Source organism: Arvicanthis niloticus, chromosome 13 (assembly GCF_011762505.2).
Source record: "Arvicanthis niloticus isolate mArvNil1 chromosome 13, mArvNil1.pat.X, whole genome shotgun sequence".
In the NCBI taxonomy this organism is placed as follows: domain Eukaryota; kingdom Metazoa; phylum Chordata; class Mammalia; order Rodentia; family Muridae; genus Arvicanthis; species Arvicanthis niloticus.
The window spans coordinates 53354024-53368578 of record NC_047670.1 but is presented as its reverse complement, the minus strand read 5'-3'; the positions used below and the strand labels follow the sequence as shown (position 1 = coordinate 53368578).

The window sequence follows — 14555 nt, the reverse complement described above, 5'->3', positions numbered from 1 at the left end:
GGGTCTGCAAAAGTTAATGTGAGTTTCCTGGAGCCCTTGCGCCTGGAGCAGGGCCTCCTGGGGCAGCAGTCATGACTTCCACAGAGGCCCTGCTTACTGTTGTGATTGAAGTGTTGCCTTTGAGTGGTCATGGAGTATTTAAAACAGCTAGGATTATGACTCCTTTTTGTGTTTTAAACACTCTCTGACCCCTTGTGCTTTTAAACATTCCAAAAGGCAGAAAGGGGCTTCTTTTGACTTATATGCTGGTGGGAAGCCATGGCACCAGGCATGTGAGGCAGTCTGCAGTCAGGGAGCAGAGAGCCTTCAACACTGGTGCTCAACTAGCTGTCTCCATTTTATGTAGTCAGAGACCCTAGCCCAATGCATAACGCCATGCACATTTCTCATGGGTCTCCCCACATAACTCAGCCTGATCTAGAAATGCCTTCACAGGCACACCAGGATGATTCTGAATCAGTCAAGGTGACAGAAAGACGGACCACACAGTTGGACTGCTTGCGGGGACTGCTGAAGGAGGAACCGCTTGGCTTATAGCTCCGATCAAAGCTGCCAGGCACAGTGTGACCACCAGACCAGGCTTATTTTGCGGGTAAAAACATGGGTTTATTGAGGATTGAATTGCCAAGGCTACCTCTCAGACGGCAGAGAGAGGAGCAATGTTGGGGGCGGTGTGCGGAACAAGCAGATTTCTCGTGTCAGCAGGGCTCAGTACTTGAGCTAAGACAGCTGGCTCTTCGGATTGACCCAGAAATAGTTATCTTTGCCCCAAAGTAGTTGACCTTTGGGGCTGATTAAGGGAAGTTTCTCGTAAACAGAAACCTTCTTAAGATAGCTGTTTTTCCAGTAAACAGAAATCTGTCTTTAGGCTTGTTTATCCAGTAACATTCTCTCTGATTACCCAGCAAAAGTCCTTCTGTTTGGGACACTGTCAGCAGCACTGTCATTCTGGGGCCCTGATTTCAACCTAACAGGTGCAAGGAGAAGGGTCGGTCAACTGTCATTTAAGGACCAGAACAGAAGGCACAGTAAGTTTACATTTCTAAGACTGCTAACATTGCTTAGTCACAACCATGAACTGTTAGGGATCGTTAAGCATCTCTGGCCTACCTCAGATAGGGCTGTGAGGTCCCACTTTGGCCACAGACAGATGTCACATGAGGAGTGGGCTGACAAGTGGGCAGGAAAGACATGGATCCACTTCCTTTTTGAGTTCTTGCTTTGAACGTCAGGGAACTTGCCTCCTCCCTGACTGGGGCTTCAGTTTTTCTCCTCAGAAAGGAAGAGAATTCTATACTGAATTTATAATAAAGAACTTTAATATTTTTTATGCTCTATAGTGTGTGCCTCCCAAGTGTATGACAAACATTTATAAACCTACACAGCCAGATATCCACCATCAGATCAAGACGTAGAATATTCTAATCCAAGGCGGCAACTTGGGTCCCTGCATAGTTACTCTCGCTGACAGTGGCTATTTCTCAGGTTCCTCTTACTGTACACCAACTATACCTGCTTCTGAAAAGACTGTGATGAACTATACAACATTAATGTTCTTGTTCCTTATGTGCACATAGTCAGTGCCTACATACACTTAGGTGACTGTCGCTACTGCACATCCCCAGAACGCCCGGTCTCCCCCACCTGACACAGCACGGCAGCATGGCCTTCCCTTTGTGGGTCCCAGGAACCATCCTTCCACGTTCTGCCTCTGTAAATTTGACTAATTAGGGCCCTCGTCTATGTATCATTGCAGTATCTGTTCTTTTGTGCCCGGCTGATCTGAGTATATTTTCCTCAGGATTTATCTGCTTATAGGCCAGGCCACAGTGTTCTCCCTCTGTAAGTCTGATGAATACAGAGATGATGGTGACAAAATGATGATGGCCATCAGGTCCAACAGAAACTCCAAATCCTTGAGCTCCAAAAGGCCGTCCAAATGTCCAGGAATGAGCCCAACCTGGACTCTAGGAGGATTTCCTGTACGTAGAGAACAAGCAGCACTCCTCAGGAACTCTGAAGCCAACTCCCCTCTTTCCAAAGGAAATGAGTCACTTCCCTCACCTCTGACAGAAGGGACATATGGCAACCTGTGACTCCAGGCTCCCACAGTGTCACAAGCGCCTGCTACATGTTTCAAAGTTCATGCTGGCCCCAGCCCTTCTCCCCTCCCCTCCCCTAAACTCCCTCCAGATCATGATCTTCCTGCCCCCAAGCTACTCCTTCTCCTAATGCCCACGCTATCCTTGATGTGCTCTCTTGCTCTCTGTGGTCTCTCTCTCACTCACTCCCCTTGGCCTCTGCTCCTCCCACTGTGCTTTTTGTGGTTTCTGTCTCCTGCTCTTCCTCCTTCTCTCACAGATAGCCCTGCCCAGGTCCAGCCTTCTTGTCATGCTTATCTACTTCTTTCACTCTTTGCTCTGGACTCTTTCATATTCCTCTCTCTCTCTCTCTCTCTCTCTCTCTCTCTCTCTCTCTCACACACACACACACACACACACACACATACACACACACACATTAACATCAAAACCATCCTTTTCACCACCATGGAGTGACCATGTCATCGGTTTATACAGTGTTGATGTCGATGATGATGATAGTGATAATGGTGATGCGGATGGTGTTGATAATGATGCTGATGATGGTGATGTCAGTGATAATGACAATGTTGGTGATGAGGGAGATGATGATTGTCGCAATGGTAACAATTTCCAAATGGAGATTTTTGAGATTACTGACTCAGAAGCTTAGGTCATCTCAGGGTTGATAAATATGAGGCCTAAATGATCTCATATGATCAGTGAGCTCTGTCCGTGTCTCTTTCTGCACGTCCTTGCCATCCTCTCAGGCACTGAGGTGCCTGTGTCTCATCTTGTAGATTTTTGGTTTCAGCCTTGGGCTCACTTCAAGGCGTTCAGATTCCTCCTACTTTGGAGCCAAGGAATCCTTGCACTCTCTGCTGGGAAACCCCTGTTCTCAGGCATCTTGGTGGACAGAGGCACTGAATGAATGAATGAATGAATGAATGAATCAATCAATCAATGTGTAGGTGAATATCTTCACAGCAGGATCACACAGATGCTGCCAGTTTCGACTCTTGCCAGAGGGTTGCTGTGGCTTCCTCTGTGTCTTGGTCTATCACTTTCTTCTGGGGCCACGAGGAGACAGAATTCTGTCTTCTCAGATGTTCACACCTACCCTACACAAACACACACACACACAGACACATACACACACACAACACACTCCCATCCCTGCTTTCTTGCTCTCCTACCCTCTCCTACCCATCCACCAGGGTAGAAATGCACTCATAGAAAGTCAAGGTAAAGTTGAAAGTCCTACTGCCACCCCAACAGCAAATGCAGTGTTTATGGACCCAGGTATGGTGACACATGCCTTTGGTCCCAGCACTCAGGAGACAGAGGCAGGTAGCTCTCTGTGAGTTGGAGACTACTCTGGGTTACAGAGCAAGTGTCAGGCCTGACAAAGCTACTCAGTGAAACACTGTCTTTAAAAAAGTGGTGTTTACAAGTTCAAATGAGGCTTTAGACCTGTTCAACAGACTGGTGTGATTATAAATAGGGGACATTTGGCCACAATGACAGAACAGAGAGGAGGTGCTGAAAGACAGGAAGAAGGTGACTGTAAGCTGGAGAGGCATGCCGATGATATTAAGGTCATCAAGAATTGCAAGCAAAGGCCAGAAATTAGAAGAAACTGCATAAGTCCTCTGGAGCTAACTGGACTGGCAGACACCACACTGCAGTGGGCAGAGACCTTCCTGGAGACGGCTGCTGTATTGGGTAATTTTCCTGAAGATCAATATGAAGATGAATTTTCATAAAACAATACTGTTTGGCTGAACTAATGATTTTTCAGAATTCCTGATTTGATTTAAGTCACTTTAGGAAGTTAGAGTAATTGGTAGAAAGTTTAAAGAGATTTTTGGTTATAATAATGTTAGAATTAAGAGCAGGATGTGTTTCTCTGTTGAGGGCTTCATAGATTAGAAAAGGAATGCAGTGAGATTTCAAGACTTACACGCCCATTTTGCACTTGGAAGAGAAAAATAGGCTTAGGAGCAGTTAATGGTCAAAGCAAATATTCATTCTAGGTTGGGTCTGAGTTTCTGGATCTTGTGATCTAGGGATCACAGGTTTGGGTGTGGACCATGAAAAGACAGGGCTATGAATGAAGAGTAAATCATTCTACAATGAGTTATTATAATTATATACTATTTATATATAATACATAATAATTCTGAAAGTATAATTCTATAATTCTATAAGAATAGAGAACAGATGATTAGCCTGTGAACAAGGCTTCAAAAATAAGACCTGTTTCTTTGTAAATACAAATTGTCAGTTGAGCATAGGAAAAAACTCGCTACTATAGACTGGCTTGCTTGAACTTTGTGATCAACAACAAAAGAATTGTTGCTTTGGGGTTATGGTGAACGTGTGGGGAGAAAGATTGACGGGAAATGTTTAGTTAGGTCTGAGTTTCAAAACAAAATACCTAATCAATAATCCTGTTGTAATTTCCTTCATGTAATGATTTAAATGTGTTTTTGAAAGGTATGTTTTCATGGTGATTGTTTTTAGAGAATATGCAACTTGTGGCTATGAGGCCATCTTTCCTTACATAGAGAACTATGTCTTAGACGGTAGAAAGGCTAAGAAAAAAATAATAAAGTCGTTGGAGTTTTCTCCATCTGCCAGATATGTGTTTGTGTGTGTGTGTGTGTGTGTGTATATATGAGTCTGCTAACTGGAGCATTGTTCCATCTGCCCAATGTATATATGTGTAAGTATGTATGTAAGTATGTATGTATGTATGAATATATATGAATACATATATGAATAACTATGTAAATATGAATCCACTCAGTGTACATATGTATGTGTATGATTTTCTTTCCTCTTTCCCTCTTTCCCCTGTCTCTAGCCACTATCAGTACTGACCCCTATTGGCTGCTCTTAGTAAGGTCCCTCCGTTACTGACTCTATGCCTGCCTCAGTTTACCCTGTGGTGTTGAAGCTAGCGTTTGACACTGGACATTGTGGTCTTTCTGTCACCTTGAGTTTAGACTTCCAGTGCCCAGAAATCTGTAAGATGACAGATGTCTACTGTTTAAGACACCCAGATTCTTCAAAAGGAAGTCCCAGGAGCAAACATGGGGTCCTAGGATTTCTGTCCTATCCCCCTGTGAGCTTCACCTCCTGAAACTTCAGGAACCACATGGCCATGATGAGGGAGGCCTAATTTGGGCTCCTGTGGGAGGCCCATAGAAAATTCATGCAATGGGATCTTTGCCCCTCTCTCCTCTACAAAGCCTGTTTAACCATCTCACAGTCACCTGCTGCAGATGCTTACACTCCATCCTCCTTGCTAGCCTAACAACCAATCAGAAGCAAGGGATGTATTGTTATTTCTTCCCATGGTTCTAAGGAGCTGCAGAAACCTGATACCTGATGAGCTGGCATGTTGAGGAAGGGCAGCAAAGGACAAACCTAGTGGGAATGGCACACACTCCCAGACAGGATTCTAGTCAGCATGGGTCTCAAAAGTCACAGGCTCTTCCACAGAGCCTCTGTGGCAAACACTGGCTCTCCAGGCCAATCTTATCTTGGAATTGATCACCCACCTTGGTGTTTTTCAGTGTTCTGGTATCTGGTAGACTTCCCTTTCTCTCTTGAGCAACTGCAACTACTAAACCTCAATTCTTTATCTCCTGAGCCTGGAAGTCCTCAGCCTGCAGATGTTCACACAAACAATCGGCACTTAGGCCCTCTGCTTGCAGTGTCTCGGCTGAGTGATCAGGTCTGAATGTGTGTCCCTTCTACCCTAGCCAAGCTTTAGATGGCAGCCACCTCTACCTGGCCCTGCTGCCACCTCTACCTGGCCTTCATTTCATCCCCACAGACTTCCTATTACATGTTTCAGTCTCTGCCCCTTCCTCACAGGGCTGCCTGCCCCCGACCCCAGGCTTCTTAAGCCTCTCTCTCAAGCGTGGAAGAACACAAGCCATAATTCCAGTTTATTTCATGCCCAACTTCACTTGCCTTTTCTCCCACGTCACACCTGACCCCTGTGTGGTCTCACTCTGGCTACTTAATACCACAGGCAGAGTACCCTGCTGGAAATGCTTGGTCCTAGAAGAGTTAGGAATATTCGCATATATACAAGAGCTATCTAGAGGGCAGGCCAAGTCTATACAGGAGATTCACTTACGTGTTATATGTGTCTTATATACAACAAGAGTCCACCATTTGTCTTTTCTAGAGTCCTACATTTGGCCTGTGGCTGACCCCACAAAGTAAGGTATGCAATTTCTCACTTGTAACACCATGCCACTATGTGTTTTGTTGTTAGCCTTTCTTAACCTGAATTCATCCAACTTCTAGCTGCATCTCCTTTTTCCCATACCATGGGTTATCCCTTTTGATCCACCCCCTTTAACTGCCACCAAAACTCAGGTCTGACCCATCTGTGAGCCTCAGAACTCCAGCCGTTCTGAACTCACCTAACTGTGTGACTAGAGCTGTAGGCAGGACCTCTGACTGGCATCTGGTTTAAAACTCTAATGTTTTAGAACTTTCTAAAGTGTGTGTGTGTGTGTGTGTGTGTGTGTGTGTGTGTGGTGTGTGTGTGTGTGTGTGTGTGTGTGTGTGTGTGTGTGTGTGGTGTGTTCATGGAGGATATATGGGTGTGCACATGCATGTGGAGACCAGAGGTCAACCTTGATTGTTGTTTCTCAGGCGCTATTTGCTTTATTTTGTGAGTCAGGGCCTATCACCAAGATGCTAGGGTTCACCTATCAGGAAGGCTGGTCGCCAGTGACTCTCAGAGACCTGCCTGTCTCTCCCTCCCAGGCCTGGGTTAATGGGCATCCATCATCACATACCGAGATGCTAGGGTTCACGCATTAAGAAGGCTGGCCACCAGTGACCCTCAGACACCTGCCTGTCTCTGACTCCCAGGCCTGGGTTAATGGGCATCCGTCATCACATGCTACTGTTTTTTCCTTTTAAAAAATGGGTTCTAGGGATGGAACCTGGGTCCTCATGCTCCTCAGGCAAGTGCTTACCTATGGAGCTTTTCCCCAGATTTCCACCTTTCCATCAGGTGACTGCTACAGCACAACCTGAGCAGATTTCAATTAAAATGGCCACCTATTTTGCACACTGTCTCAGCAGCCTAATGGTAAAGCCTGCGATGAACTTACAGCAATGAACACAGCTCTGTTACAACCTTAAATGACAAATCCAAAAACTATTCTTGCTGTAACCTGCAAAGGAGTTGTCAGGAAGTGCTTGTCTATTGGAGAGGGACTGGTCATCTTCTTGATTGATGAGCATGCTCTGCTGACAGCCCCAAGGGAAATCATGTTCTTGGTGGCATCTTGAGCCTTCCACTTAAAGTGATATGATCCCCAATTGCACCTAAAGCCACACCCAGGGACAGAGTTCTGGCTCACACAGTGATCATTATATGACCATGGGGACAGCAGTGTCATATAGACATGGACAGTGATATTGAGATCTCTGTCCATAGGCAGGTAAATTTAACGCTTCCTCCCAAATACAGCTAAAGTCATGAGGAACGAGTCAGAAAACGGCTAACATACGGGTAACTGAACTTTCAAATTTTCACCCAGGAAATATGCTGCCATTACAGTCATTAAAAAGTAGCAATGTTCTGGGTGTGGTGGTGCAAACATTTAATGCACACTTAGGAGGCAGAAGCAAATGAATCTCTGGATTTGAGGCCAGCCTGGTCTACATAGTAAGTTCCAGGCCATTCAGATCTACAGAGTGAGACCCTATTTAAAAAATATAGCAATTTGCTGAATGCATTCAAGGTGGGGGTGCACTGGAAGAAGTAAGAATGGAGCCAGAGCCAGAGGGAAGAACTGGATTGGTTATCAAGGGAATGGAGTTGTGGTGAAAGTCTGTGTGCTAAGAGACCTTGGGCTTTGGTCAAGATTTAGGACTTGGTACATATGATACTGAGAGGTTGTGAGTTTCAAACAAGTGGTCCTTGGATTTTATTAACTTTTGAGATGGTCATTCCAGCCACTGGGCTGAGAACAGGTGGAGGGAGCATGTCTTAATGAACTTAAGGGTCAAAATCATAGGATCTGGTGGTCACATTGTCCAGGACATCCAGGAGCTGGTAAGGGTAATGGCAGGTGGATGACTCTCAGTGCCCTCCTCAAGGAGAGCTGGAGAGGCTTGGACGGGACAAAGGCTTCCAGCACAGCTGCCATTAGTCAGGACTGCCATGGTGAAGATGTTCTCTTTAGGGTCTGTCACAGAGCTTGTTACCCTAGTGTGATGATTTGTACATGCTTGGCCCAGGGAGTGGCAATATTAGGAGGTGTGGCCTTGTTGGAGTAGGTGTGGCACTGTGGGCGTGGGATTAAGATCCTCATCCTAGCTTGATGGAAGCCAGACTTCTCCTGTTTGACTTCGGAGCAAGATATAGAACTCTAAGCTCCTCCTGCACCATGCCTGCCTGGATGCTGCCATGTTCCTGCCTTGATGATAATGGACTGAACCTCTGAACCTGTAAGCCAGCCCCAATTAGATGTTGTCCTTATAAGAGTTGCCTTGGTCATGGTGTCTGTTCACAGCAGTAAAACCCTAACTAAGACACCTAGCAACAAGAGAGTGGGTCCACACCCCTGACCCTCAGTATACCCCCCTGTTTTCCTACTCCTCACAGCCTACTTCATTGGGCCAATAGTTCTTCCCGTCCATAAAGTGCCCAACACACATCTCCCTGATGTGGGAACATCTGGAGCCAGAATGGAGAACTGCAGGGGAGGCCTGAGACCCTGCCCCTAAAGACCACCTGATGTCCTTCAATGATGGGCTAAAGGTAGGAGCCTGTGAACAGCAGAAACAGACATGACAATTACTCTCTGGCTGGAAAATTCCTGCACTGCCAAGGAGCAAGAACTCTCTCCTTCCTACACAGGCCTCAGGCAGGAGAAGCAGAGCTCAGGGACCCCCAGTAATCAATGGTGGTAGGAGCAGATGTACCCAAGCACAGGCTGGTTAAGGCCTCTGGGAAAGCAGGCTTTTCTGAAGCTGGGAGCCTGGAAGTGATATGGGGTGGAGAAAGAGTAGAGAGTCTCCTCACCTTGAGTTTTTCCTGTCAGGGACCTCAGAAGGGAAGGAATGCAGGAAGCGAGTTGTTGGGAACAAGTGGGCTCCCATTGGAAGAAGTCAAATTAGTCTCAGACATGGGAGTGACAATTGAAAGGGGACCCTGAAAGCAGCCATATGCCATGGGGAGCCCTCTTGCCTTAAGTCCAAGCTGAAGATTGGGTCTGTGATGCCAGCTGAGGGCTGTAAGGGCAGGAGACTGTAGTGTGGAGACTGAGAAGGTCGTTCTGTGAACTGGAAGGCTGTGCTCCAAGCAACACTGCATGGGCTCTTGTGGGACTGTGAAATGGATAGCTTGGAATACATTATCCTTTCTGCACAGCTTTGACCCCACCCATGTGATGCGTGACTTTCCTGGGAAAATGTGAACAAATGTCTAGTCACCCAGATAGGGCATGACCACAAACGAAAAACCATCCCATGCATGCCTGCTATCCTGACAAGCCAGAGTTCCGAGGGGCTACTTACAGGAACACGGGTGAGTTGGGGGCAGCTATGCCACCAAGCACTCCATAATGAAGGTTGTTAATGGTTGCTAAGCCCTCCTCACAGGCCATCTCGAGGACACTCACAAGAGGACCCAATGTCGTGAGGTTCTCCCTCGGGTAACCATGGCTCTGGTTTTCAGGTGCCAGTGAGCACATCACACTTGGAGGGCCTCACCCTCCTGTCCCCATTGCTTTTGTTGTGTTGGTATTTGCAACTCCAAACCCCTCTCCCAACACTTGTGCATACATTTGCTTGTGCATGCTTCCACTGTGACTGATCTCAGAGGCTCACTGACAGTCCTCACTTCATTCCCACCCACCCCACCCACCCCAGCCTAGCATGAAAAACTTAGGAAAGAGCCTATGCTGGTCCAGACAACTCCATCAAATGTCCACTGTAGTTTCAAGTTCGTTATCTTTCCATGCAGGACTCCAGAGGGTGAGGTTCTTGTGAATAGTTTGTCAAAGTCCACCTAGAAGCCAGAACCATGTCACCGCCCTCCTGGATGGCTTCATGTTGCTGAGACACTTTCTCTGCTCTGCTGCATTGTCACAAGACCCATAGGACATGAGCAGGGTGAGAGCAATGTCTGCTGTGTCCTTGTCTCTTCTGAGCCATGTCTTCATCTGAAATTGTTAAAAATTTCTTGTTATAGCTCAGGTGATTTCGTTGCTTGCCACTGTTAAGTGTGGGATTTCTAAGTGGGTTTTGTGTACTGGGAAATGTGCCCGTTTTACAGATGGGAAAAGTGAGTCTCCCAGAAAGTGATCCAGTTTGGATTGTTTTTTCAGATAGGGAAGCTGAGTCTCTCCTGCAAGTGGTCCAGCTAGGCAGAAGTGGAGGATTACCTGGACGCACCTCTTAGCCTCCTTTGTTTTTCTATCTCCATAGCAACCTCCAAGTAGGACCACTCTCTGCTCTTTTTCTTATCCCACACTTCGAAAGTTCTCTCCATGCCCAGCTAATCAACTTACTCTCATTCCATTTGCACTTTAAGACAATCCTCCAGACTGCAACCCCTGTGAAGTGCTTCTGCACTTGTTTTCAGGGAAATGGGATATCAACCTGAACTGTGTAAGCGGAAAGTCCCTAAGTTTTCAGCCTTGGAATGATATTCAAGTCGCTCACACCAACAGAGCCAGGCTTGGACTCGTACATGGACTAGTCTTCTCCAAGGCAAGGTTCACTCAGCCACAGCACCACCCGATACTGCCTTTCTGGAAAATCCCTCACATCGAGCAAACAGAGAAAGCACACAGAGGTCAGGTTCACACATTGTCTGCTGCAGCTGTGGCCACTATGGAGCAAGAAGCCCCTCCCTCTCAGGATCATTAGGAACAAACATCCAAACACTAGGAAGGGGCTAATGCCTTCACTTGCCCTATCACGTCACTTATAGCAGAGAGGACTTATCAGTGTTAGTCAAGACCCCAGACTGCCAAGTACCACAGAAGGAACCAGAAGGCATTGAACTAAGTGCAATAATCTGTACACAGGGACAAATACCACCTGCTCTCTCTTATGTGAAAAGTGGGACACAACTTAACTTGGGCTAGAGGGTGTCTGCTTCTCTTGCAGAGGACCAGAGTGTGGGCTCCCAGAACTCAGACTGGGCAACTGGCAATGCTTGTAACTCATCATCCAGCAAAATGTCTGGCCTCCCCTGGCACCTAGACACACACACACACACACACACACACCACCACCACCACCAACAACAACAACAACAACAACAATCTCTTTTTAAAAAGTTGACCTGAATGTAGAATAATGATTACTGGAAAAATAAAACAGAATTCTTAAGTTTAATGAGGTCCATTTATTCATAGTCTTTCTGTACACAAACATTTCCATTGCCACTCAAGATTAGGAAGGTTATTTTGTACATCTTTTCCCAGGGTGTGACAGCTTTGATCCAACTTGGTTAGTTCACCTTGGAACTGAGCAATGCTCAAACATCATTCCTGGACTCCACCCTTTCTCCCCACACTGCCGTGCAAACACCATGGGAGCACCTTCTCCATGTGCCTCTGTGCTCGGTTCTGGCCCATTAGGAACTTGATCCCTGTGCACTTGGATGTCTCCGTGTTCCCTACGATGTGAGTTGAGTCATATTCTCTATGTGGTACCACCTTCACTAGAGCCTTGAGGTCTTTGGCATTCTGTACACATTTTTGCATGCACATATAAAATTCTAAACAAAAATAAAACTATAGAAATGAATCTTACTTTGCTTTCCATCACTGTGTTTTATTTGCTTCCTATTAACCAAATCACCTTGGGGGAGGAAAGAATTTATTGGTGTATACTTACATGCCACAGGTAATCACTGGGGGAAGTCAGGGAAGGAGCTAACAGCAGGAACCATGAAGCCGGGATCACAAAGCAACATGGATTACTGCCTCACTCCTCATGGCTTGTACAGTTTGCTTTCATATACAACTTGGGACCACCTGTCCAGGAACAGTACCACTCACAGTAGATTGGGTCCTCCACCATCAACTACTAATCAAGAAAATGCCCCCAAAGATTGCCCCCACAGGCCAATCTGATGGAGGCATTTTCACAGTTTCACACTTTCCTCTTCTCAGTTTCTGTCAAGTTGTCAAAAAAAAAAAAATAGCACACTTGATACCTTGCCAAGTTGACACAAAAACATCACTATTAAAGCATAATCTTCCTTTTTATTGTTTATCCCAGGATCTTGTGATAACGTCATGATAAAACACAGTATAACATTAAAGGTCCCGTAGTCTTAAAAACCAAATACTTGGAAAGTTCTAGTCTCTTTAAGAAATGCAAAGTCTCTTAACTGTGGGTTCTTCTGTGCTGACCTTGAGGAAATACTTCCCTGAAGAGTCTACCTCGTGATGCTGGTCTCTCACCTCTTCAGCCTCAGAGTAAAGCAAAAGTTTAAATTCCACATATTTTTAGTCCAAACTATTACATAGGTGGCCCTGATAAAGCCTTTGCTTTCCTCTTAAACTCCATAGCCTGGCATCCACCATCATTGTCCTCAGTGTTAGCTTTCATGTACCCATAACAGCTCACTAAACCCTGTGTATGCAATGACTTTTCCTCAAAGCTCCAAAAAGTTCCACTGTCCTCCCACAAGACATTCCAAGGCATAAAAACTACACGGTTAGGTCCGTCACAGCACAACCCCACTCCTGATACCAATTTCTGCCTCAATTTGCTTCTCTGGTGATGTGATAAAACACAGACCAAAACCATCTTAGTAGAAAATGGGGTTTATTTCATTTTACAACTTTTAGGTCACACCCCATTCCTGATGTAAGTTAGGGCAGAAACTCACACCAGAAACCTGGAGGCAGGAACTAAAGCAGAAGTCATGGAAGAATGCTGCTTCCTGGCTTTCTACCCATGGGCTTCTCAGTTTGCTTTCTTATACTCAGGACACCTGCCCAGGACTACTCACAGTGAACTGGGTCCTCTCACATCAATCATTAAAGGAGGAAATTCCCCCACAGACTTGCTTATTAGCATGGCTTATGAAGTCAGTTCCTCAATGGCAGAATTACCTTTTCCCAGGTGACTTTAGTTTCTGGTAAGTTATCAAATGCTAATCGGTGCAGGATACTTCAAAACTTCATCATAATCTATGCATCAGTTAGGGGAACTTATGTCATAAATACTGGCTTCCTGTTCATGGACTCAGGCTTGCTTTCCTCTAATTTCGGCTTTTCTTAATTCTCTGATTCTTGCTTGATTGTTGTTTTCCTTCTTGAGATAGAGGGTCACATAGTCCACAAAGGCCTCAAGCTCATTGTGACTGAAGATGACATTGAGTTAGTGACCCCTTGCTTCTACTTGTCAAATGCTGGAGTTCTAAGCATATACCATCTTTCTTATCCTCTTCTGGTGTGTGTGTGTGTGTGTTTGTGTGTGTGTGTGTGTGTGTGTTTGTGTGTGTGTATGTGGTACATATATGCTTATCTTCTTCTGGTGTGTGTGTATGTGTGAGTTTGTATGTGGTATATATGTGTGTGTGTGGTATGTATTTATCTTTTTCTGGTGTGTATTGTATGTTTGTGTGATGTATATGTGTATCTATGTGGTGTGTGTGATGTTTGTGTGATTATCTTCTGGTGTGTGTGTGGTGTATGATGTGTGTTTATTTTCTCCTGATGTGTGTGTGTGTGTGTGTGTGTGTGTGGTGTATGATGTGTGTTTATCTTCTCCTGGTGTGTGTGTGTGTGTGTGTGTGATGTATGATGTGTGTTTATCTTCTGGTGTGTATGTGATGTGTGTTTATCTTCTCCTGGTGTGTGTGTATGATGTGTGTTTATCTCCTCCTGGTGTGTGTGATGTGTGTTTATCTTCTCCTGGTGTGTGTGTGTGATGTGTGTTTATCTTCTCCTGGTGTGTGTGTGTGATGTGTGTTTATCTTCTCCTGGTGTGTGTGTGTGTGTGTGATGTGTGTTTATCTTCTCCTGGTGTGTGTGTGTGTGTGATGTGTGTGTGTGTGTGTGTGTGTATCTCCTCCTGGTGTGTGTGTCTTGAGCATCATTAGTTACAGCATCACTAAATCTCTTAAACATATTATTATTGTTGTGCTGCAAATGACATGCCTTTTAAGATTATTTTTCAGATTAATTTGGTGCCATGTAGGAAGATCAATCATTGCTTAGTGTGTATATAATCACCCATCCAGCAAATCTCCATGGTGTCATGAAATAGTTTGCCTCTATTTTCTATGGGGTCTTGGCATATATAATTGTGTTAAGTGTGAGTGATGACAGTCACACTTCTGTCAATCAAGCCTGGTGAGCACATTTCTTTTTAAAGCCCTGCCAGACTAGCTGGGGCCTCTAATGTTGAACGTCTGAGTGACAATGTGTGTGTTTCTGCCTCTTCCTTCCTTGC

General features: G+C 45.4%; 1 long non-coding RNA gene across 2 annotated transcripts; it reads left to right on the top strand.

Moving 5' to 3' along the window:
- Nucleotides 1–8473: 8473 nt before the first annotated feature.
- LOC143434226 (uncharacterized) lies at nt 8474–11862 on the top strand. 2 transcript variants are annotated; one of them, XR_013103568.1, is made up of 5 exons: nt 8474–8576; nt 8734–8889; nt 9502–9657; nt 10096–10244; nt 11567–11862. It is a non-coding gene; the product is annotated as an uncharacterized LOC143434226 (long non-coding RNA). The 2 variants fall into 2 exon arrangements; XR_013103570.1 differs by lacking the exon at nt 9502–9657.
- Nucleotides 11863–14555: the final 2693 nt, after the last annotated feature.